The sequence below is a fragment of the Sciurus carolinensis genome, chromosome 8 (assembly GCF_902686445.1).
Source record: "Sciurus carolinensis chromosome 8, mSciCar1.2, whole genome shotgun sequence".
Classification (NCBI taxonomy): Eukaryota; Metazoa; Chordata; class Mammalia; order Rodentia; family Sciuridae; genus Sciurus; species Sciurus carolinensis.
Window position 1 is genome coordinate 107,758,506 of NC_062220.1, and position 24,721 is coordinate 107,783,226.

Genomic DNA, 24,721 nt, shown 5'->3' on the forward strand with positions numbered 1-24,721 from the left:
TTTTTACAATACCCCCCCTTTACATATTGAGGTCATGAAAACTGTCTATGAGACTCAAATTAAATGATTTCCCTCTGACTTCCATAAGATGTTAGAAGCAGCAGGTTTTCAGAAGGGTGGGGGAATTCACAAGTCTGCTGTGATCCCTTAAGGTTCTTTCCAATCTTAGAGGACATCATGGGGATATTTAGCTACCACTTTATTGGTATTAGTCTCCAATAACAATAACCACAATTGGGCAAATCTCTTTTTTCATTTCAACTATTGATGTTAGAGACAAAGTTTAAATGCCCGTGAGGAGAACGATCTATGAAAGTGAATTGGGACAGCTGTGATGCAAACTCCCTTATCGAGGTTTCATTGTGCACTTGGCATCTATTTCACTATCTCCCATTTCCTACTTATAATGTAATGGTCAGTCTTTCCTGTTACCCAAGGGTAGCAATTTCCACTTTAGAGAACATATTTCTTACATATCCTTTGGTAATCATGGACAACTTAATGATTTCCCCTTGTTCTGTATGTGAGAATGTCCTGCTTTTTTTTGAGTAGAAATGCCAGACTCTCCTTTCCTTTGCAGGCAGGAAGCCTGTGGTCAAAGCCCTGCTCAGCAATCCAGGATTGCACATCTCACATGACAACAGAAACTGCAGTTGTTTTAAGATGTCAGGGAGGATGCCATTAGGCTGCCAGGTCTTTAGGGAAATAAAGGTCAGTAACTAATTTCTAAGAGGGACAGATCATCATAAGAAAGAAATGTGCTCACAAAATAAACACAAAACCCCTTTCCATACAGATATAAGACTTGTTTAACCTTTCCAGATAGCAGCTTTGCTGAGGGGGAACAAAGGTGTGACCATCTGCCCTCCCTAGATGAATTCGCAAAGTTAAGGCACTTTTCCATAGTGCCAGTAGGTGGTGAGGGTCCAGAAAAGGTATCAGATCTCCAAGGCTCAGTAAGAACACAGAGTTTGGGATCTGTAACTAAGATATTGGAGAAAGGCTGACTCCTACAGAGGATAAACTGCAGATAAATCACAGGGATGAAAGCTCTAGAAAAGGCCCTGAGAAGAGCTGTGCCAGGTCCTAAGTAGGGATCCTCAAGAGAGAAGCCAGAGACTGACTGAGGAAGGACTCAGATGGAACTTGAGGGAAAGGTTTAGTGAGAACTTCAGGTGCCAGACACTGTCCAAGTCATTGAGCATACGTGAGCTCCATCCTCACAAGAACCAAAGACATAAGTACCATCTCCACTCTACAGACACAAAATTGAGGCTCAGAAAGATCATAAAGTTGAAAATAATGGAAACTAAGATTCCAGCTCAGGAGAGTTAGGCTTTAAGCCTATGATTTACAGTCAGAGCTTTGCTACTTATGGTTCACCTGGAAGCTTGCTAGAAATGCAGACACAGGAGTCCCACCTAAGGTCTGCAGATTCAGAATCTGTGTTTAAAGATTCCCAGCTTCTAGGTGCACTTTCTATCTCCCTGTGAATGGTCTTTGAGCACTATGGGTTCAAGGCTCAGTGCTCAAGCACATGGTGGTATTTCTCCAGGTCAGGAAGAGGCTGGAGTGAAAACCCTAAGGGATATAATAAGCAACGATGCTCTACTGTGATGATAAAACACAAAAGTAAAATGATGACAAATAAAGTGAGACTTCTAGAAAGATAAAAAGACTATAGATGTTAACTATCTAATTATTTGAGAGTTTATGGACTCTTTACCCACCTCTCTATCCAGTCCCTCATCAAAATTATCAAGAATATAAAATAGCATGCCTTAGACCTAATGAGAGCTTCTAAAGTCAGCTTATCAGAAGTTTTCAGGAATGGAAAAGATGATCATTCTGGTAGTATTAAAGGGATGGGGTTTCTCAAAAAAACAAGAGAGAACAAGGTCATGTGGACATCAAATGTAAGGTCAATAGTCATATCAATGGTAAAAATCTCATACCTGAAGAGGAAGCACCAGTCAAAGGGAGATGGTTCAGAAAAGAGAAAGGAGGGAGGGTGATAGAAGAGCAGGTGCTTGTTAGTGCCCCAAAGTGTGATGCTGAAATGGACAGATGTCAGCATTTAAGAGAATTGACTATGCCAGGAATTGTTCTGGGAGTTTTTGCAAGATCCTCAAGTAGCATTCACCATCCTGGGCTCTAACCATATCCAAATGACTACGGATTTGGGAGTGGCACCCTCGGTAAGACACAAGTATCACTAAAAAGGAAGAATTCCTATTGTACATTAAAAACAGAACTATTTGTAGATTATAGATTGGTCATTTGTGAGTTTGAATATCATGAATCTGAGGTCATATCACTTCATAAAGTCTTAGCAGAATCGACCCTCTCCACCATGAAAATTCTGAGGTCCCCAATCTGGAAACTTCACCAAAGAGCTGGTTTCCTTACCAGATATGACATTGAAATCTCACCTTGTATCTTTTCCACTATTTTCTTGCAATTAATTAAACAATGGCCTGTAACTGGATGCATACTTAGCTCCTGAATCAGTTTTGACTGAGGTAAAAAGTACTTTTCTATGCCCATCTCCTCTTCCCCATGCAGCAGGTAAAAATTCAACAACATCACTCTCCCACTGGGCTTAATGTGAGTTCCTATTTTTATCCCCAGGTACCCACTCTGCCTATGCTGTACATATCCCTGTCTGTGGACAATGACTTTCAGTGTTCTTCTCAGTTTCTAGCCAGTTCAAGTCCCTTGGTTAGATAAGGATTCAGGCCTCTGGACTTTGAAGCCAAGCCTTTGAACACCCCATCAAGTGGCCAGGACCTAGTCTCCAAGAATCTGTCTTCCAGATGGTTCCATTCCACAGGGCATCATTTACCTGATATGCTCATGAGCTATGCTTCATTTACCACTAGGATCCCTTCACTTTCTGCCCCCTCTACTCTAACTCCTATTTTCAGAGTTGACAGATTTTTCTGAATCCTAACTGGATACCCTTGGACAACCTTCCCTGCCCCCAACAGCATTCTCAACTCTGTGGGCTCTTCCAACCAGTTTTTTTCCCTGAAGAGCAGACCAAGTACTATTTAGATCTACCTCTTCCTCTTATTACATGGCTGGAAATGGTGTTCCTTCTGTAAATGACTTCTACACTCTTTCAAGATAGGAGATCCCAAAGGAGCAACCAGAGTATATGAAGGGAATTGGTGGAAACTTCATGCAAGGAAGCTTAACACACGTCATGAGGATGAGTTAGGCAAATGTTAGAAGAGGACCTCTCAATAGAGGAAGTGAGGTAACACTGGCAGGGGCAAGGCAATCACCAAGCCCAGCAGGAAATGGAAAGGAGATTAACACGTGGGGAGGCACCAGATGGGAAATGGGGAGGGATGAGTCTTCCTAGAGCAGTGAGGCGCTCACTGGGAGCTTGGACCCAACCCAAGAGGAAAGGGACAGTAGAGGCACCATTTCTCCACTTGCTCTGGAGTCCATGTATGTGTGTATATGCATAGGTATATATATATGATTAAATATAATTTTACTTTTGATCCTCTAGTGAGAATTATGAGACGATTCCCACAGGTGATCTGAGATGACTTTAACCTACAGTTGAAATTATCGCCCTGGGTTAAAAAGTGGTACAGTTACATGCATGTGTGTGCATGTGCATATGTGTGTGTGTGTGTGTGTGTGTGTGTGTGATTATATAGAAATAACTTTGGGAAAATTAAATGATTAATGCAAATTAAATAAATAATGCTGTATAGTCATGTCCTCAAAAAATGTTGAGAGTACTAGCATTTTACTTTTTAGTCATTAATTCCAGTTGATGCAGTAATTAAGAAAAGGATTCCTACCTTTACTGGAATCAGACTTCAGTCAAACTGAAACAGGCTTCTGCTTTTTTAATTGGAATTTCAGAGATTATCCTTTAAATAAAGAGGAAGAAAGAGGTAGTAGGCAAATGTCAAGTCCATTCAAAAGTGCATTCCACATTTGATGCAGGATTATCCAGGTATTGCAGTTATGAACTTAGTCCTTGCCTCTTTAGCCAATTCATAAATAAGCTCATAAATGAGATAAAATTGATTAAGCAAGCCTGAGATATGTGTTAAAGAGTGGGCCTTATTACAGGGATTCAAGGTTGGCTTATTATCTAAAAATCAATTAATATAGTACACATTAACAGAATAAAGAACAAAAAATATGTTTATATAAATAAACAGAAAAATCATCTGACAAAAAATCCAAACCCCTTCTTATTAAAAACACTTAAGATATTATGAATAAATGGAAACTTCCTGACCCTAAAGAAGTTATGTACAAAAATCTCACAGCTAACTTAAATGGCTTCCCCTGTGATCAAAAATAAAACAAGAATATCTATTCTTACCATTTCTATTTCACATTGTTTTGTCAGTTCTAGCCAGAGTAATTAGGCAAAAAGTAAGTAAAAGGTTTTGAGATTGGAAAGGAAGAATTAAAACAATCTCTACTTGTAGATGACATAATCTCGTACATGGAATATCTTAAAGAATACACACACACACACACACACACACACACACACACACAAAATAGGATCTGTGGTGGTGCACACCTATAATCATGAGGCTGGGAGAGAAAGATTATATATTTGAGGACAGCCTGGGAAATTTAGTAAAACTCTGTCTCAAATAAAAGATAGAGTCTAAAATAAGATTTTGGGATTTAATTTTTTGGTAAAGTACCTCCAGGGCCAAGCCTCAGTACCAAAAAGCAACAACAATAAAAACAAAAAATAGAATTAATAAGTTCAATCAGACTGTAGGAAAAAGCATCAATATGCAAAATTTAGCTGCAAATCTATATACTAGACATGAACAGTCTGAAAATGAAATTAAGAAAACAATTCCATTTATGATAGCATCCAAAAGAAGACTATACTTAGGAATAAATCTAAGGAGGTACAAGATTTTTACACTGAAATCTACAGGAATATTATTGAAACAAATTAAAAAGATAAAAATGGAAAAGTAAATCATGTTCTTGGATTGAAAATTTTAATATTACTAACTTGGGAATATATCCCCCAAGGTGATCCATACATTCAATGTAATATCTATCAATATCTCAATAGTTTTATTTTGCAGAAATGTAAAAGTTGATCCTACAATCCATATGGAATGCAAAAGACCTCAAATGGTCAAAACAATCTGTAAAAGGAAGAAAAAGTTGTAGTATTACACTTACAAAACATTTTAAATCTTACTGCAAAACTACATTAAGGAAAATAGACCATATATTATGCCACAAAGCTAATGTTAGCAAATACAAGAAGATAGAGACACTTCCTTGTATTTTATCAGACCATAATGAATTGAAACTAGAAATAAATGAAAGAGTAAAAAACAGAAATTACTCCAACACCTGGAGATTAAACAATATGCTATTATATGAGGAATGGATAACAGAAGATATTAGGAAGGAAATTAAAAAATTCTTAGAGGTAAACAAGAACAAAGAAACATCGTATCAAAATCTCTGGGACACTATGAAAGCGGTACTTAGAGGAAGATTTATTTCATGGAGCGCATTTAATAAAAGAAGTAAAACTCAAAAAATAAATGACCTAACACTATAGCTCAAAGTCCTAGAAAAAGAAGAACAGACCAACACCAAAAGTAGTAGAAGACAGGAAATAGTTAAACTGAGAGCTGAAATCAACAAAATTGAAACGAAAGAACAATACAAAAAATTGACAAAATAAATAGTTGGTTCTTCGAAAAAATAAACAAAATTGATAAACCTTTAGCCACAATAACAAAGAGAAGACGAGAGAAAACCCAAATTACCAAAATTCGGAATGAACAAGGAAGTATCACAACAGACACGATTGAAATACAAAACATAATTAGAAGCTATTTTGAAAATCTATATTCCAACAAAATAGAAAATTTCAAGGATATCAACAAGTTTCTAGAGACCTATGAATTGCCTAAACTGAACGAGGAGGACATACACAATTTAAATAGACCAATTTCAAGTAATGAAATAGAAGAAGTCATCAAAAGCCTACCAACAAAGAAAAGTCCAGGACCTGATGGTTTCTCAGCCGAGTTCTACAAAACCTTTAAAGAAGAGTTCATTCCAATACTTTTCAAAGTATTCCATGAAATAGAAGAGGAGGGAACCCTCCCAAACTCATTCTACAAAGCCAATATCACCCTGATACCTAAACCAGACAGAGACACATCGAGGAAAGAAAATTTCAGACCAATATCCTTAATGAACATCGACGCAAAAATTCTCAACAAAATTTTAGCAAATCGCATACAAAAATGTATTAAAAAGATAGTGCATCATGATCAAGTGGGTTTCATCCCAGGGATGCAAGGTTGGTTCAACATCAGGAAATCAATAAATGTCATTCACCATATCAACAGACTTAAAGTCAAGAATCACATGATTATTTCAATAGATGCAGAAAAAGCATTTGATAAAATACAGCACCCCTTCATGCTCAAAACACTAGAAAAAATAGGGATAGTGGGAACGTTCCTTAACATTGTAAAGGCCATCTATGCTAAGCCCATGGCTAATATTATTCTTAATGGTGAAAAACTGAAAGCATTCCCCCTAAAAACTGGAACAAGGCAGGGATGCCCTCTCTCACCACTCCTATTCAATATCGTCCTTGAAACTCTAGCCAGAGCAATTAGACAGACCAAAGAAATTAAAGGGATACGAATAGGAAAAGAAGAACTCAAACTATCCCTATTTGCTGATGATATGATTATATACTTAGAGGAACCAGGAAATTCCACCAGAAAACTCTTAGAACTCATAAGTGAATTCAGTAAAGTAGCAGGATACAAGATCAATGCTCATAAATCCAATGCATTTTTATACTTAAGCGATGAATCTTCAGAAAGAGAAGTTAGGAAATCTACTCCATTCACAATAGCCTCGAAAAAAATAAAATACTTGGGAATCAATCTCACAAAAGAGGTGAAAGACCTCTACAATGAGAACTACAGAACACTAAAGAAAGAAATTAAAGAACACCTTAGAAGATGGAAAGATCTCCCATGTTACTGGATAGGCAGAATTAATATTGTCAAAATGGCCATACTACCAAAAGTGCTATACAGATTCAATGCAATTCCAATTAGAATCCCAACGATGTACCTTATAGAAGTAGAACAAGCAATCATGAAATTCATCTGGAAGAATAAGAAACCCAGAATTGCTAAAGCAATCCTTCGCAGGAAAAATGAAGCAGGGGGTATTGCAATACCTGAACTTCAACTGTACTACAAAGCAATAGTAACAAAAACGGCATGGTATTGGTACCAAAATAGACAGGTAGATCAATGGTACAGAATAGAGGACACGGACACAAACCCAAATAAATATAATTTCCTCATTCTAGACAAAGGGTCCAAAAATATGCAATGGAGAAAAGATAGCCTCTTCAATAAATGGTGCTGGGAAAATTGGAAATCCATATGCAACAAAATGAAACTAAACCCATATCTCTCACCATGCACAAAACTAAACTCAAAATGGATTAAGGATCTCGGAATCAGACCAGAGACCCTGCATCTTATAGAAGGAAAAGTAGGTCCAGATCTTTAACATGTCGGCTTAGGACCAGACTTTCTCAGCAGGACTCCCATAGCATAAGAAATAAAAGCAAGAATCAACAACTGGGATAGATTCAAACTAAAAAGCTTTCTCTCAGCAAAGGAAACTATCAGCAATGTGAAGAAAGAGCCTACAGAGTGGGAGAAAATCTTTGCCAATCATACTTCAGATAGAGCACTAATCTCCAGAATCTATAAAGAACTCAAAAAACTCAACACCAAGACTACAAATAACCCAATCGACAAAAGGGCTAAGGAAATGAACAGACACTTCACAGAAGAAGACCTACAAACAATCAACAAACATATGGAAAAATGTTCAACATCTCTAGTAATAAAAGAAATGCAAATCAAAACCACCCTAAGATTCCATCTCACCCCAATCAGAATGGCGATTATCAAGAACACAAGCAACAACAGGTGTTGGCGAGGATGTGGGGAAAAAGGTACACTCATACATTGCTGGTGGGGTTGCAAATTAGTGCAACCACTCTGGAAGGCAGTATGGAGATTCCTTAGAAAACTTGGAATGGAACTACCATTTGACCAAGGAGCTATCCCACTCCTTGGCCTATACCCAAAGGACTTAAAATCAGCATACTACAGAGATACAGCCACATCAATGTTCATTGCTGCTCAATTCACCATAGCCAGATTGTGGAACCAACCTAGATGCCCTTCAGTTGATGAATGGATAAAGAAACTGTGGCATATATATACAATGGAATATTACTCAGCCATAAAGAATGATAAAATTATGGCATTTGCAAGCAAATGGACGAAATTGGAGAATATCATGCTAAGTGAGATAAGCCAATCTCAAAAAACCAAAGGAAGAATGATCTCGCTGATAAGTGGATGATGATATATAATGGGGCGTGGGAGGGGTTAGTTTTAGGGTTAGAGTGAGGGTTAGGGAGGGGGGCAAGAATGGGGGAAGGATGGACTGTATAGAGGGAAAAGAGGGATGTGAGGGGTGGGGGGAAGGGGAGAAAATAACAGAATTAATCAACCAACATCACCCTATGTAAACGTATGATTACACAAATGGTATGCCTTTACTCTATGTACAAACAGAGAAAGAACATGTATCCCATTTGTTCACAATAAAAACAAAACAAAAAAAAAAAAAAAACAACAAAGGACGAATGATCTCACTGATAAGCGGATGATGACACATAATGGGGGGTGGGAGAGGGGTAAGAACGGAGGAAGGAGGGACTGTATAGAGGGAAAAGAGGGGTGGGAGGGGTGGGGGGGGAAAAATAACAGAATGAATCAAACATCATTACCATATGCAAATGTATGATTATGCAAATGGTATGCTGTTACTCCATGTACAAACGGAAACAACATGTATCCCATTTGTTTACAATAAAAATAAATTAAAAAAAAAAAAAAACTACATTAAGGTACTGGCATAAGGAGAGGCATACAGATCCAGGTAGTAGAACTGAGATTCCACAAAATAAATTCATGCATATATGATCAATGATTTTTTAATGCATTGCTAAGACTACTCAATGAGTGAATAATGCCTCTTCAGAGAGTGGTGCTGGGACAACTGGATATCCACATGCAGAAGTATGACATTGGGCCCTCACCTTACAACATGCACAAATATTAACTCAAAACAGATCAACAACCTAAATATAAGATCTTAAACAATCAAACTCCTAGAAGAAAACTGTATTTGGCAAAGTTTTCTTAGCTACAATACCAAAGGCAGAAAAAAATGGACTTCATCAAAATTATAAACTTTTGTTCATCAAAGAATAAAATCAGAAGGATGTACAACAAATCACAGAATAGGAGAAACATTTGAAAATTGTATACATAATACAGGTTAAGTACCCAGAATGTATAAGGAACTACTGACACTCAATAGCAACAACAAATAAAACAACCCAAATAAAAAATGTACAAAGCATTTGAACAGACATTTTGTAAAAGATGATTTATGAATGGTCAACAAGCACATGAAAAGGTGCTCACCATCATTAGCTATTAGGTAAATTCAAATTAAAACTGCAATGAAGCACCACTACATTCTCACTACAACAAAAAAGTAAAAAATAACAGGCATTGGTGAGGAGGTGGAGAAAGTGCAACCCTCACACACTGTTAGTGAGAATGTAAAATGCTGTAGCCTCTAGGGGAAATGGTTTGGCTATTCTCCACCAATTTAAGCAGAGAATTACATTATGACCCATACGTATTTATACCCATAAGAATTCTACATCAGTGTCCAATAAAAACATATGCAAATATTTACAGTTGCCACAACCCAAATGTCCAAAAATAGATAAATGGAGAAGCAGACTGTGGTATATCCATTCCATGGCATATTACTCAGTTACAGAACAAATGACATTTCATGCTACAAAACCATATTACTAAGTGAATGAAGTCAGACACAAAAGCTTACATGTTGCATAATTATTTGATTTCATTTATATTAAATATCCAGAATAGGTAAATCAATAGAGATAGAAAGCAGTTTTGTGTTGCCAGATGTGGAGGTGGGGTTAATGAGGAGAGACTTCTTGATGGGCATGGATTTCTACTTGAAGAAATAAAATAGTTCTGAAACCAGATGGTGATGATGACAGAAAAGTGTTGTAAACGTACTTAATACCACTGAGTAGTACTTTGGAATTATTAAAATGGTAAATGGTTAAGTGTATTTTACTACATTTTTCAAACACTTGTGCCATGCTTTAGTTAAACTTTACAAGATGTTTTCACATCTGAAAATTTTATTTTCACAACAAATATTTTGGAAGTCAAAGAAGTATTGTCATTGTCAATTTATGGAAGAAAAAAAGACACAAGTGTGGTATCTCATTAATGGCCTGAGTCTGTCTGAAACTTGGTAGACACTTAAAAGATTGAATGAATGAATGAACTGGGATTCAGAAGTCTTAATTGATTCCTGCATTTCTGTAACTGGTAGGTAGTTGAGTCAAAATTTAAGCCAATATCTTCAGTCTCTGGCTCTCACATCTATGTTACTCTATTATGCTGACTGCTAGAAATATTATTCCCTGCATTATTTTTTTCTATACTTCAAGGATTTGTTAATAATTTAGGAAAACAAGTGGTGCACATGCATCATTCTCCATTAGTTCAGGCAGCATAAAACCAAACCAAACAAAATTTAGAAAAACTATTAGAGTTTTCACAAAGCTAAAAGACAAGGTGTTCCTGAATGGAGTTCTGATAAACTCTCAGAAGGGAAGTTCCTTGAAACCTCACCTGGTGCACAATTTCATGCTATCTACCTATTATTGTCAAGTTCTGTAACATCCTTGGGCTCACTGATAGAGCTCCTGGACATGAAGTACCCTCTCATGTCTTTCTGTAATCCCACACAATGCAGCAGAAATAGCTATAATAAGAGGTTCATGCCTTATTCCATTTAATATGAAATAAGGACCATTTGCACAAGGATCCAAACATCTGCTTAAAAAAGAAAAAGATGTTATCTAATTGCCAAAAGATTTGTGTTTACTTGATGCAAAATATGAATATATTTATGAATACTTGGATTTAAAACTTGTTTAATCTGGATACTGAATCACAGGTGTGCATATTTATACCCAAAGGTTTGTAATTAAATATTTAGATAAGTAAAGGAATAATTCAGAATCCAACACTAAGGAAGCAGTGAAGTGCTACAACCAGAGTTCAGAATCTGCAGTCTGCAGTCTGTGAATTCCAGCATCAGGGCTTCCTAGCTGCATAATCTTGAGCCAGATGCTTCTCCTTGCTGTGCTTCATTTTCTTTATCTGCCAAATGGGTTAATGACAATACCTATCTCAGACACCAGGACAATGACTAAAATACACTTGGCATAGTGCCTGCAGATAGCAATCACTCAAACATAGAAGCTGTTATTTAAAAAAAAAAAAAGTGCATGGGTTAGTGTGCATTGCCACCAAGTCACAGTAAGAAAATAGTCAAAATCCCTTTTTTATTCCTGCTTTTCCCTAACTTCCATATATAAAACATTTGACTTTCTGAGTGTGTTGTAATCCACTTATCATTATGTTCTCCAATCTCATCCATTTACTGGCAAATGCCATAATTTCATTCATTCTTTGTGAATGAGTAAAACTTCACTGGGTACATATATCACATTTTCCTTATCCATCCATCTATTGAAGGACACCTAGGCTGGTTCTATAACTTGACTATTATAAATCACAGTTATAAACTTAATATGCATGTATCACTATAGCATGCTGATTATATCAAAAGTAGAAGGGGATCAAGAGGGAGGGAGGAGGGGAGGGGAAAGAGAGGCACTGGGGAATGAAGTTGACCAACTTAACTCTGTGTACAAATATACCACAATGAATTTCACTTTAATATATAGTTGTAATGCACTAATTATAAAAAAAATTAATGAAAGGGACACTAGTAGAGGAGAGGAAGGGTGCCAGGGGAGGGAGGAGGGAAGGGAAAGGGAAGGTTCTAGGGAATGAGATTGATCGAATTATATCATATGCATGTAGAAATATGTCACAATGAACCGCGCCATTATGTATAATTATAATGCCCCCAAAATAAGAACCATTTTAAAAAAGAAAGATAATAGCGAAAGAAACAAAGTTTGGGGTCTGAGATGCACCGATGTACAAAAAATTTCTCTACAAAGCACAGATTTCTAGGCACAGTCTCATCAGCATTAAAACAACAACCAAAAAAGGGTGTGTGTGTGAATAATCCAAGACTCTCAAAAGAAAGTGTACTCAAAAAGATTTGATTTGATCAAAATCCAGCTTGGATTTGCATTTTCCAAGAATAGGCACAAATGAAAAGAACATGTAATCAAGGACATAAAAAGGAGCCACGGCTTGGTCATTGGAGTAAAGATGAGGCTTATGAAAACTGAACATAGCTAAGAAACTCCTTCAAGCTTTGTTCAAAGGAAGAAAAGAACAGGTAGCAGTGACCCAGAGCGGGTGGCGGAAAGTGTGGGGAATTCCTGAAAAAAGGAAAATGAAGCCTAGCATGAGGCAGAAGCACCAGGCTAATCTGAACCACTTCAGGTTCATTACATCCCAGGCAACAGAGAAGACTCGCAAATAAACTGCCCCCATTGTTGTCAATAGTGGTACAGTGGCTTTAGATACAGAGGGACTCTGAGGCCCAGCTCCTGTTCCACCATGCTCTGTGTCACTTTGGGCTAATCTTTTCATCTCTCCAAGCCCCATCCTGTTTATACAGATGATAAGAATGATACTATGAAGTTCAAATGTACACAATAGCCAATCCTGGGCTTTTTTTTTAACCCCCAAAATAATTAGCAATTTAATGTGGTTTAACCTAATCCGGAATTTGTCTACCTGGTACCATTACTGATATTAGATAACATGCAGATTTACCACAGTTAGCTTGAAATAGTTGCTTGCTTTTATTCACCTGTATTAGAAGATTTGCAGAAAATTGTAAATGAAAAATTATCCAAAAAATTAGTCCTGATTTAATACAAATAGGATATTAATATTTGTTATGGTTTGGATTCATATACAAAATGCTTGGTCATCAAGCCATGGTACTATTGGGAGGTGGTAGAATCTTTAGCAGGTTGATTTCTGGGATTAGATCACTAGGGTTGTACTCTTGAAGGGAAGGTTGGGACTTCTACTCCTTGACCTCGTCTCTTTTTGCCTCCCAGTCACCTCCACATGCGCCCACATCCGTGATATACTGTGCCACTGCAGGTCCATAGCAACTGGGATAAGTGACTATAGGCAGAAATCTCTGAAACTGTTAGCCCAAATAAACCATTTTTCCTTTTAAGTTGATTTTCTCAGATATTTTGTTACAGTGACAGAAAGCCAACTAATACATTAAAACTTAGAGCATTCTAAATAAGTCATTCAGATTCTCTAATAATAATCATACCCTGCATATTATAACTTGCAGGGTACTTGTAATAATATAGTAATCTTCTGAGCTATATGACTATAATTGGTAACCACACCATACTCCCAGAAAACCAAGGATGGCTTAACCCCAAAATGGTAAACAAATGGCAGAGATGAGACTCCTAGCAAAGGCTTGTAATTCCAAAATCAGATCTCTTTCCATTGTACCATACTACCTCCTAATTTTGAAAGTAAAAATTCCCAGAAATAAGTCTTTAGATCTAAAGCAAAATGAACACTGGCCAGTAGGTTTCATGTTCCTTGAATCCTTGGTAGAGAGAACTCTGGGTTACTTGGAAGCTGGAGGGGAGGGGCAAGGATTCTCATTCTTTGCTTCAGTGGGTGGTAAGTACCAAACATTTTCTGTTTGGAACAAGGTTTCCAATTCCTGGGGAATCTTACAAAACTGCTAACTTATTTGAGCTGCTATTAATAGAGAGTTACTTCTTGCGTCATTATCTAGTGGAGGGAATTAGGATTTGGGTTTCAAGCTGGAGATTCTTAGAATTAATTTCCTATTTTCAACCAAAGGTCACCTTCCCCATTTTGTGCTTTCTATCATAGATGGTAAACTTCTTGACTTGCTGTTTTTACAAATGGGAGGAAGGAGGGGGGAAAATCCACATATTTAAGTAGGTAAGCACTGAGCACTATTGTGCAGGGACAAATGTGGTTTAACTGCCACAGTTTGCATTGAAATCAACATCTATTTCCTGTCTTGCTGCTTGTCTGAAATAATCTCATTACCATTCAAATCCAGAAGAATATCTATCTTGGAGACCAGCATCCTGTGTCTTTGTTCTGTTAATATATGTGACTATCCTAAATGCTGCTGGTGTTCTGGAGTCTCTCTGCAAACACCTTAACTTTTATGGAGGGTTCGATTTTCTCCACTCCAGTTCCTGAGAAGCACACCAGCCTGTTGAAGAGCCAACATGGCAATTCTGTTTGCAATGGGCAGGTTGTTGATAACTTTATTTCAAAGAAAAAAATAATGTTACACTACACACACACACACACACACCAGCGTCCTTGAATGTTACATCTTTTCCTCATCCAATATCCTTTCCAGCAAGAATCCAGAGCTTTGTTCTAATCTGCTTATAGTTAAAGGGAATTTCATTTTTATTGGTTTTTGTTTAATCACTTATTTTAAATTTCCACTACAATCATTGTTCTTACTAAATGAGAAGAGCAAAACAAAGGTCTCCCAGTTAGAAGTGTTCCCCTTTTCTGTAGATATGCAGAGTATTTCGGGGCTTAAAGGAAACGAGTCTCATCCTGAAATGTAAATATAGCTCTCCCATTGGCTCCAGTCGTGGCTTGGCTTTGTGGCTGAATTTCCACAGACGAGCAAAGACAGGAAGACCATTCTGCTTTACTCAAGTTCTTAAACTACTATGTTAAAATTCAATCATTCATGTTCAGAATCAAGACAGGGTTATCAAGAGGGAAATGTATTCTATTTTCTTCATTCCAGGATGTCACTGATTATTAAACCACCATAGCTTTAATAATGTTTATAAGCATTCATGCTGGGGAAATATTAACAAATTCCTACATGTTAATTTTTCTGTTATTGAAATGTATTGTGTGATCAAAACATATATATTAATCATATATAGATCATGCAATCTGGATAATCTTAATACTGAAAACATGATAAAATATGCATCTTAGTCTGAGAAAACTCAGTATTTTGTGTTTACCTTTTTCAATAAAGGACCCAGAGGAAAAAGAAATCACCTTGTTGTGGAGGGATATCTAGAATCAACTGAAAAATCGTTGAATTAATTTGAGCAAGGCTCTATTCAATTAATTATCTGGGCATGTAAAATAATCCACTGGGACTATGTTATACGTAATACTGCTGGCTGAATATTTCATTAACCGCATCCTTTCAGGCCTTAACCACCTTGCATTTCCTTATCCTGCTCGTATGAGAAGCACACTCATTGTCTCCTCTGCATGACTGCTGCCATGTATAGTCAGTCAGTAAACGCTGCTAATCTAGCACCGACCTATAGACACATCACTGTCTCTGTCTTGCACTCCCCCCCCGTGGGAAGTCTTAGTTCAAGTCCTTGATATCTCTTGTCAGGCCTATTCCAGTAATTTTCTAGTATGCTTTCCTTTTTCCAAACACTTCTTTATCTCATCCCACTGCAAGTGGATGCTCAAATATTTTAGAAACCAGGGTGATTATTAGAACCTAAACACAGTACTCCTCCACTAAAGCAGTAAGATATCCAGGAGGTTGACATGTGCCTCTGACCATGACATGTGACTGAAACAAAAAATTTAGGAACTAAATTTACCTTGAAGTTAGCCATCTCAAAAAAGAACGAAACCTATGATTATAGTAATTCACTACCAGCTGAGTGTTAGAGCTTGTGGTCTAATAATGTTTTTCCTGTTTTGTTTTATTTATTTAATTTTTTTTGCCTTTCAATTTCTAAGTTATTATTTTAATTATTGATATGTATTAATATTAATTGTACAAATTAATGGGTTTCAGTGCGACCTTTCCTTCCATGCATATATCACACGTTGATCATGTTCACCCTCCCTTTTTCTAACTTCTCCCTCCCTTCCTTCTCTTCCTCCTTCTGTACTCTTTCCCACTCTGTGATAATTCTTTATTCTTTCAGGTCATCATTTTTAGTTTCCACATATCAAAGAAAACATGCAATATGTATCTTTCTACTTATATCGCTTAACATATCCTCTAGTTCCATCCGTTTTCCAGTAAATGACAGGATTTAATTTCTCTTTATAGCTATATAATATTCCATTGTGTGAGTGTGTATACACATACCACATCTTATCCATTCATTGTTAATGGGCACCTAGGTTGATTCCCTACCTTGACAAGTGTGAATACTGCTGCAATAATTACAGGCATGGAGGTGTCTCTTTTGAATACTGGCTTCATTTCTTTTGGATATATACCCCAAGTGCTATAGGTGGATCATTGATGGTAGTTCTATTTTGAGTTTTTTTGAGGACCTTCCTTACTGTTTTCAATAGTGGCTGTACTAATTTGCATTCCCACCAATAGTGTATAAATGTTCTTTCTAGTTCACATCTTCACCAGCATTTTTGTTTTGCTTTGATAATAGCTATTTTAATAGAGGTGTCAGTATAGTTTTGATTTGCATTTCCCTGATGAGTAAAGATATTGAGCATTTTTTCATATATTTATTGACCTTTTGTACTTCTTCTTTCAAGAAGTGTCTATTCAGATCATTTTCTTATTTCTTTTGCTGCTAAGTTTTATTTTTTCTATTTGTTCTTTTTTAGATACACATGACAGTAAATGTATTTTGACATATTATATATATGTGGAGTATAACTTACTCTAATTAAAATCCCATTCTATGGTTGAACATGATATGGAGTTACACTGGATGTTTATTCATATATGGACACAGGAAAGTTATGTCCAATTCATTCTACTGTCTCCTATATTCTGGGTATTCATTCTCTTTCACATATTTAGTAATAACAGGTAAAGATTTTCTCCCATTGTCTCTTCACTCTGTTCGTTATTCCTTCTGCTCTGAAGAATTTTTTAAATTTTATATAATCCCATTTGTTAATTGTTGTTTTTGTTTCCTGAGCAATTGTAGTTCTATCCAGGAAATGGTTGACTGAGCCAATCTCTTGAAGTGCTCTCCCTATGTTTTCTTATTTATTTTGATTCATTGTGCACAAATGGGGTACAACTGTTATTTCTCTGGTTGTACATGAAGTAGAGTTGCATCATTTGTGTAATCATACATGTACACAGGGTAATGATGTTTGTCTCATTCTGTTATTTTTTCTTCCCCCGGCCCCTTCCCCACCCCTCCTTTTACTCTATACAATCCATCCCACCTCCATTCTTGCCTCCCTCCCCCATTATGTATCATCATCTGCTTATCAGAGAGATCATTCGTCCTTTGGTTTTTGGGGATTGGCTTATCTCACTTAGCATGATATTCTCCAACTTCATCCATTTGCCTGCAAATGCCATAATTTTATTCTTCTTTATGTCTGAGTAATATTCCATTGTGTATATTTACCACAGTTTCTTTATCCTTTCATCAACTGAAGGGCATCTAGGTTGGTTCCACAATCTGGCTATTGTGAATTGAGCAGCTATGAACATTGATGTGACTGCATCACTGTAGTATGCTGATTTTAAGTCCTTTGGATATAGGCCAAGGAGTGGCATAACTAGGTCAAATGATGGTTCCATTCCAAGTTTTCTATGGAATCTCCACGCTGCTTTCCGGAGTGGCTGCACTAATTTGCAGTCCCACCCCACATCCTCACCAACACCTATTGTTGCTTCCATTCTTTATTTTTTTTATAATAGTCATTCTAATTGAGGTGAGTTGGAATCTTAGGGTTGTTTTGATATGCATTTTTCTTATTACTAGAGATGTTGAACATTTTTTCATATATCTGTTGATCTGTTGATTGCTTGTAAATCTGTGAAGTCTCTGCACATTTCCTTAGCTCATTTCCTTAGCCCATTTCTTGATTGGGTTATTTGTATTCTTCGTGTAATGTTTTTTGAGTTCTTTATAGATTCTGGAGATTAGTGCTCTATCTGAAGTGTGTGTGGCAAATAGTCTCTCCCACTCTGTAGCCTCTCTCTTTACATTGTTGATTTTTTACTTTGTTGAGAAAAAGTTTTTTAGTTTGAATCTATCCCAATTATTGATTCCTGCTTTTATTTTTTTGTGCTTTGGGAGTCATGTTAAGGAAATCTTGTCCTAAGCTGACATGATGAAGATTTGGACCTACTTTTTTTCTGTTAGGTGCAGGGTCTCTGGTCTGATTCCAAGGTCCTTGATCCATTTTGAGTTGAGTTTTGTGCAGGATGAGAGATAGGGGTTTAGTTTCATTTTGCTGCATATGGATTTCCAGTTTTCCTAGCACCATTTGTTGAAGAGGCTATCTTTTCTGCAGTTTTCTTCTAGTAGTTTCAAAGTTGCTGTCTTACATTAAGGTTTTTGATCTATTTTGAATTGATTTTTTCACATAGTCAGAAATAGGGATATAGTTTCAGTCTTCTACATGTGATCATCAGTTTTCCTAGCATCATTTGTTGAAGAGTCTGTCCTTTCTCCAAAGTACATTTTGGCACCTTAGTCAAGAATCAGGGCCCTTGATTCCGTTCCATTGGTCAAAATATCAATGACATTCTTCACATAATTAGAAAAAAATTTAAAATTCACAGGGAACATAGAAGACTTCAAATAGCTAAAGGATTCCTGAACAAAAAAAGCAATGTTGGCAGAAATTAGGTCACATTTAATGTGACGCACATGCCTGGGACCTAGCAATAAAGACTGCCTTCGACTAATTCAAATCTCTGCATTTTTTAAAAGTTCCTTCAGAATATTCCCCCCATTCCCCACAAACAAAATTCATGTTCTTTATAGACATGTAGAAAGAAAAAAACCAGAAAATATCTTTAAATCATCTGCAATACTGCCTCCCTCCCAGAAAATTGCCATATAATACATTCACTTGAAGTCTTCTTTGTTCTTATATGTAGTTTCACAACTAAGATACACATGCATATGTATATATACATACCCATGTACACATATACACAATATGTATGTTGTTCCAGGACTCCGTGAAATATATTTGGTTCCAGGACTCCCTGAGGATATCAAAATCCCAGACCTTCAGATGCTTGACTCATATAACCTGTGCACATTCTTTCATATAATTTAAATCATCACTAGATTACTTAACATAATTAATACAAAATACATACATATCACTTTAATACAAAATACCTACATATCACTTATTATTATTCAGTACAATATTTGACTTGTGGCAAGTTTAAGGTTTGCTTTATGGAATTTTCTGTAACTTTTTCCCAAATATTTTTAATCCACAATTGGTTGAATGTGCAGTTGTGGAGCTCAAAAATATGGAAGACCAACATTGTGTATGTATGTGTATGTGTGAGTGGTGTGTATGTGTGATCACTTTATTCCTATACATAACACAGTACTTAGCAAATAGTAAATTGATATGAACATGAACGTAAAAATAATAATTGCATACATTGAAAATAAAAAAACACAGAGAGATTAAAAACACAGAAATATTTGCTTAAGGGTAAAAATTAAGTAACAAAATTCTTTTGCCCTTTTGACCCCAGACCAGGGCTATTTTCTCATAGGTCTTTATATTCATTATCCTGCTTAAGAAATGGAATCAAAGAAAAATGTGCAGTTAGGGATTTGGGAGGGTGATCATAGATTTTTGAACTAAGAATTGAATATTATGTCTTTCTTATGTGAGAAAAAAATGTTCATTTATGAAATAACAAGGCAAGATTGCTCTATTCCAATAAAAACAACTAGACTAGAGAATGTGGCTTGCAGCAGAGTCCTACACTGACTTCCTCCTCCCTCCTGCATGGACTTAGGAAGATTAAGCAACCGAGAAAGCCTATGTATGATTAGTGTTCAGGTCTTGAGGTCCAACTTTTCACAGACTAGCCTGTATTTCTCAGCATAGAAGGAAGTGTAAGGTCAAAGTAGAGATATTAAGCTGCTCCTTACAGACAAACAAGATCCCAGAGAGGACACACCCTACTTTTTTCTCCCATATTATCCCTTTTGCTCCTGGAGTGGCCCTGCCCTAGCTGGTCATTTCTCTTCTGTCCAGCAGTAAAGTTCTTGGTTTGTTACCATATATTTATTAAAATAGTTTATATATGTGACTAATGTTCTCCCTGTCAATAGGACCCTCAAAATTACTTTTCCAGCAACTTACTACTAGTATTGAAAAAAAGTCCTATGTGTCTGTTGAACCAACCAAACCTATTTTGGATCTAATAGCTTTTGCACTTAATGTCCTCATATATATCTAGATATATCATCTGCAAATCATAAAAATTGTATATTTTCTTGATCATAAAAACTTTTATTTTTCTTAATATTTGAATACTTTATTTCTGATTAATTCCTTGATTTGTTGGCTACAAGTTTGGGGGGTAATTTTAAATGATGAATATATTTATATTTTTACTTTGTTATGAGGTCATTTCTAGTATCTCTCTTTAACACAGTAGAAGCTGCTGCGTACATATATGCATATTACATACATATAATTTGTCATGTTAAATATTTTTCTATTTTTAATGTACAAAAATTTTAAAAATTGGGTATTATTTAAATTCTCATTGACCTGATGTATTATAGCATATTATCATATTAGTGGATTTGTGGACTTTAAGTCATTCTTACATTTCTGTGGGGACACATCTCATTTCTTTTTTGTAACAAGCAACTTAATAGTAGCTGATTGAACTGGTCAATTTTTTTACATGTACTAAAATGGCATTGGTCTACACATATTTCTTTGTGATTTTTATATTTTGCTGTCTTTGTCATCCTGGCTCTATGACACCATTTCCAGCATCATCTTTTTTCTAAAATAAATTATGTAGTATTGGAAAGAAAAAATTTAAAAAATAAAATAAATGAACTTATATATCCATAGTTAGCTTTATGGTGAAAAAAATTTTTATGTAATTTCCAAGTGTTTCCTTGACTATTGACTTACTTGAAATTTCTGCAACCTATTCAGTCAAATTTAATGACAAACATTCTTAGAATGTTATGCTCAATACTCTATTTACAAATTATTACAAAATTATATAACAGCACTCTTAAAACTTTTACTGGGGCCAAGATGGCGGACTAGACGGCGGCTGCATTTCACGCTGCTCCAGGACGCAAGATTCAAAAGAGGAGATAGTGAGAGACTTGGGACCAACTCAAAGCTGCCGGGTGAGTCTCTCCCATTGGGGAGACGTCCCAGATGGGGCGGTAGCCCCGGAACGCAGGGAATTTGTGAAGTGGAGTTGCTCGGCGAGACGCCCCTCCCCCCGCTGGAGCAGTAAACACGGACAACTGGGATCATGGTAGAGGAGGCGGCTCAGCACAGCGCTTGGACTCGAGCAGCCGCTGGGGCTCCGGGCGGCTGCCTGGGGAGGAGCTGCGTGGCGAGCTGTTTGGACCCAGAACGACCACTTCTGAACACCGGGGGGTTGCCCGGAGGAGGAGGAGAGGCCCGGCTTGGTCTAGGAGTGACTGCATCAGAGCCACGGGCGGTTGCCAGAGGAGGAGCTGCGTGGTGAGCTGTTTGAACTCAGAGTGGGTGCTCCTGAGCACCGGGGGACTGCCCGGGGGAATTGGGGGAGCGCGGCGGGACGCTTGGTCTGGGAGTGACTGCATCGGAGCCACAGGCGGTTGCCAGAGGAGGAGCTGCGTGGTGAACTGTTTGAACTCAGAGCGAGCGCTCCTGAGCGCCGGGAGGTTGCCCGGAGGAGGAGGAGGAGCGCGGCGGGTTGCTTGACCTGGGAGTGACTGCATCAGAGCCGCAGGCGGTTGCCGGAGGAGGAGCTGCGTGGCGAGCTGTTTGAACTCGGAGCAGCTGCTCCAGAACACTGGTGGCCTGCCTGGAGGAGGAGAGCGGTGGGACGCTTGATCTGGGAGTGACTGCAACAGAACCACAGGTGGTTGCCAGAGGAGGAGGAGAGTGGTGAGTTGATTGGACTAAAAGCGACCTCTCCTGAACACCGGTAGCCTGCCTGCAGGAGGAGCGTGGTGAGTCACTTGGTCTCGGAGCCACCGCTCCTGAACACCCGGGGGGCTACCCCAAGGAGGAGGAGGAGGAACAGGGCGGGTCACTTGGATTTGAAGTGACTGCCTAGGGCTACAGGTGGTTGGCGGGAGGAGGAGACCAGAAGTGAGTTGTTTGGACTCCTAGTGACTGCGTTGGAAAATGGGCGGCTGTCCGGAGGAGGAGGTGTGTGGCGGGTCTCTGGGTCTTGGAGCTATTGTACGGGGCTCCAGGTGGTGGCTCAGGGGAGGGGCTGCATAGCCAGGCGATTGGTGCAGAGCAGGGTCCTAGGAGCTAGGTGGCTTCTTGCTGGAAGAGCCGCACAGAGACACGCCTAGGGGTGGAGCAAAGTTTCCAGGACTGCGGGCAGATTCTCTGGGAGAGGCAGCCTAAGGAGACTCGCCTGCGAAGGGTGAGGCTCCCAGGCCCAGGACGTAGGTCCAGGCCCCTGGGAACGTTGCAGAGGAAGACAGCCCAGCCCAGGTGGTAGTTGTAGATTGAGGGGAACCTCTAGGAGGGCAACTGACCATCGAGACGTCCCCACCGAGTGAGTCTTCCCTGCCGGGGGAGGTTTTCCCACAGGGACGGTAAAACCGGAGACACAGGCACAAACAGGCCTTGCCTCAGCCCGCAGTCTAGTTCCCCATTGGATGACCATTGGTCAACAAGTGGAGGCACCTCTGCCCACTAGCAGGTAATATACGCCACCTGAGGGTTACCACCCCTAGAGAGGCAGCTTCTTCGTGGAGCTCTGCATTATCAACCTCCTCCAAGACTTCAGGCTACTGAAGGATAAGAGGGGATATACTAGCAATCTTCAGGGACATTATAAGTTGATAGAGGAAATCTGCAATATCTTAATGACCCACTGATTCCTGAACAATATGAGAAAACAAGGGAAGAAAATGCCCCAAACAAATCTAGATGTTACATCAATAAAATCCAATGACAGCATGGCAGAAGAAATGACAGAAAGGGAGTTCAGAATGTACATAATTAAAATGATTAGGGAAGCAAACGATGAGATGAAAGAGCAAATGCAGGCATTGAACGATCGCACCAATCGACAGTTAACAGAGCAAATTCAGGAAGCAAAAGATCATTTCAACAAAGAGTTAGAGATATTGAAAAAAAACCAAACAGAAATCCTTGAAATGAAGGAAACAATAAACCAAATTAAGAACTCCATAGAAAGCATAACCAATAGGATAGAACACCTGGAAGACAGAACTTCAGATATTGAAGACAAAATATTTAACCTCGAAAACAAAGTTGAACAAACAGAGAAGATGGTGAGAAATCATGAACAGAATCTGCAAGAACTATGGGATATCATGAAAAGGCCAAATTTGAGAATTATTGGGATTGAGGAAGGCTTAGAGAAACAAACCAAAGGAATGAACAATCTATTTGAAGAAATAATATCAGAAAATTTCCCAAATCTGAAGAATGAAATGGAAAATCAAGTCCAAGAGGCTTATAGGACTCCAAAACACAAAATTACAACAGACCCACACCAAGGCACATTATAATGAAAATACCTAACATACAAAATAAAGACAGAATTTTAAAGGCTGTGAGAGAAAAGAACCAAATTACATTCAGGGGGAAGCCAATACGGATATCAGCAGATTTTTCAATCCAGACCCTAAAAGCTAGAAGGCCCTGGAACAACATTTTTCAAGCTCTGAAAGAAAATGGATGCCAACCAAGAATCTTATACCCAGCAAAACTTACCTTCAAATTTGACGATGAAATAAGATCATTCCATGATAAACAAAAGCTAAAAGAATTTACAAAAAGAAAGCCAGCATTACAGAACATTCTCAGCAAAATATTTCATGAGGAAGAGATAAAAAACAAAGAAGCAAATCAGCAAAAGGAGGAATTATCCTAAAGGAACTGTCAAATAAAGGAGGAACCAAGATGTGTCAAAAATTTTAAATATGAACCAAATGACTGGGAATACAAATCATATCTCAATAATAACCCTGAATGTTAATGGCCTGAATTCATCAATCAAAAGACATAGACTGGCAGATTGGATTAAACAGAAAGAGCCAACAATATGTTGCCTGCAAAAGACTCACCTCATAGAAAGAGATACCCATAGACTAAAGGTGAAAGGATGAGGAAAAACATACTATGCACATGGACTCAGCAAAAAAGCTGGAGTATCCATCCTCATTTCAGATAATGTGGACTTCAAGCCAATGTTAGTTAGAAGGGATAAAGAAGGACATTTCAAACTGCTTAAGGGAAGCATAAATCAGCAAGATATAACAATCATAAACATCTATGCCCCAAACAGTGGCTCCTCCATGTATGTTAAACAAATCCTTCTCAATTTTAGAAAACAAATAGACCATAACACAATAATACTAGGTGATTTTAACACGTCTCTTTCACCACTGGACAGATCTTCCAAACAAAAATTGAACAAAGAAACCATAGATCTCAATAACACAATCAATAATTTAGACTTAACAGACATTTATAGAATATACCATCCAACCAAGAGCGAATACACTTTC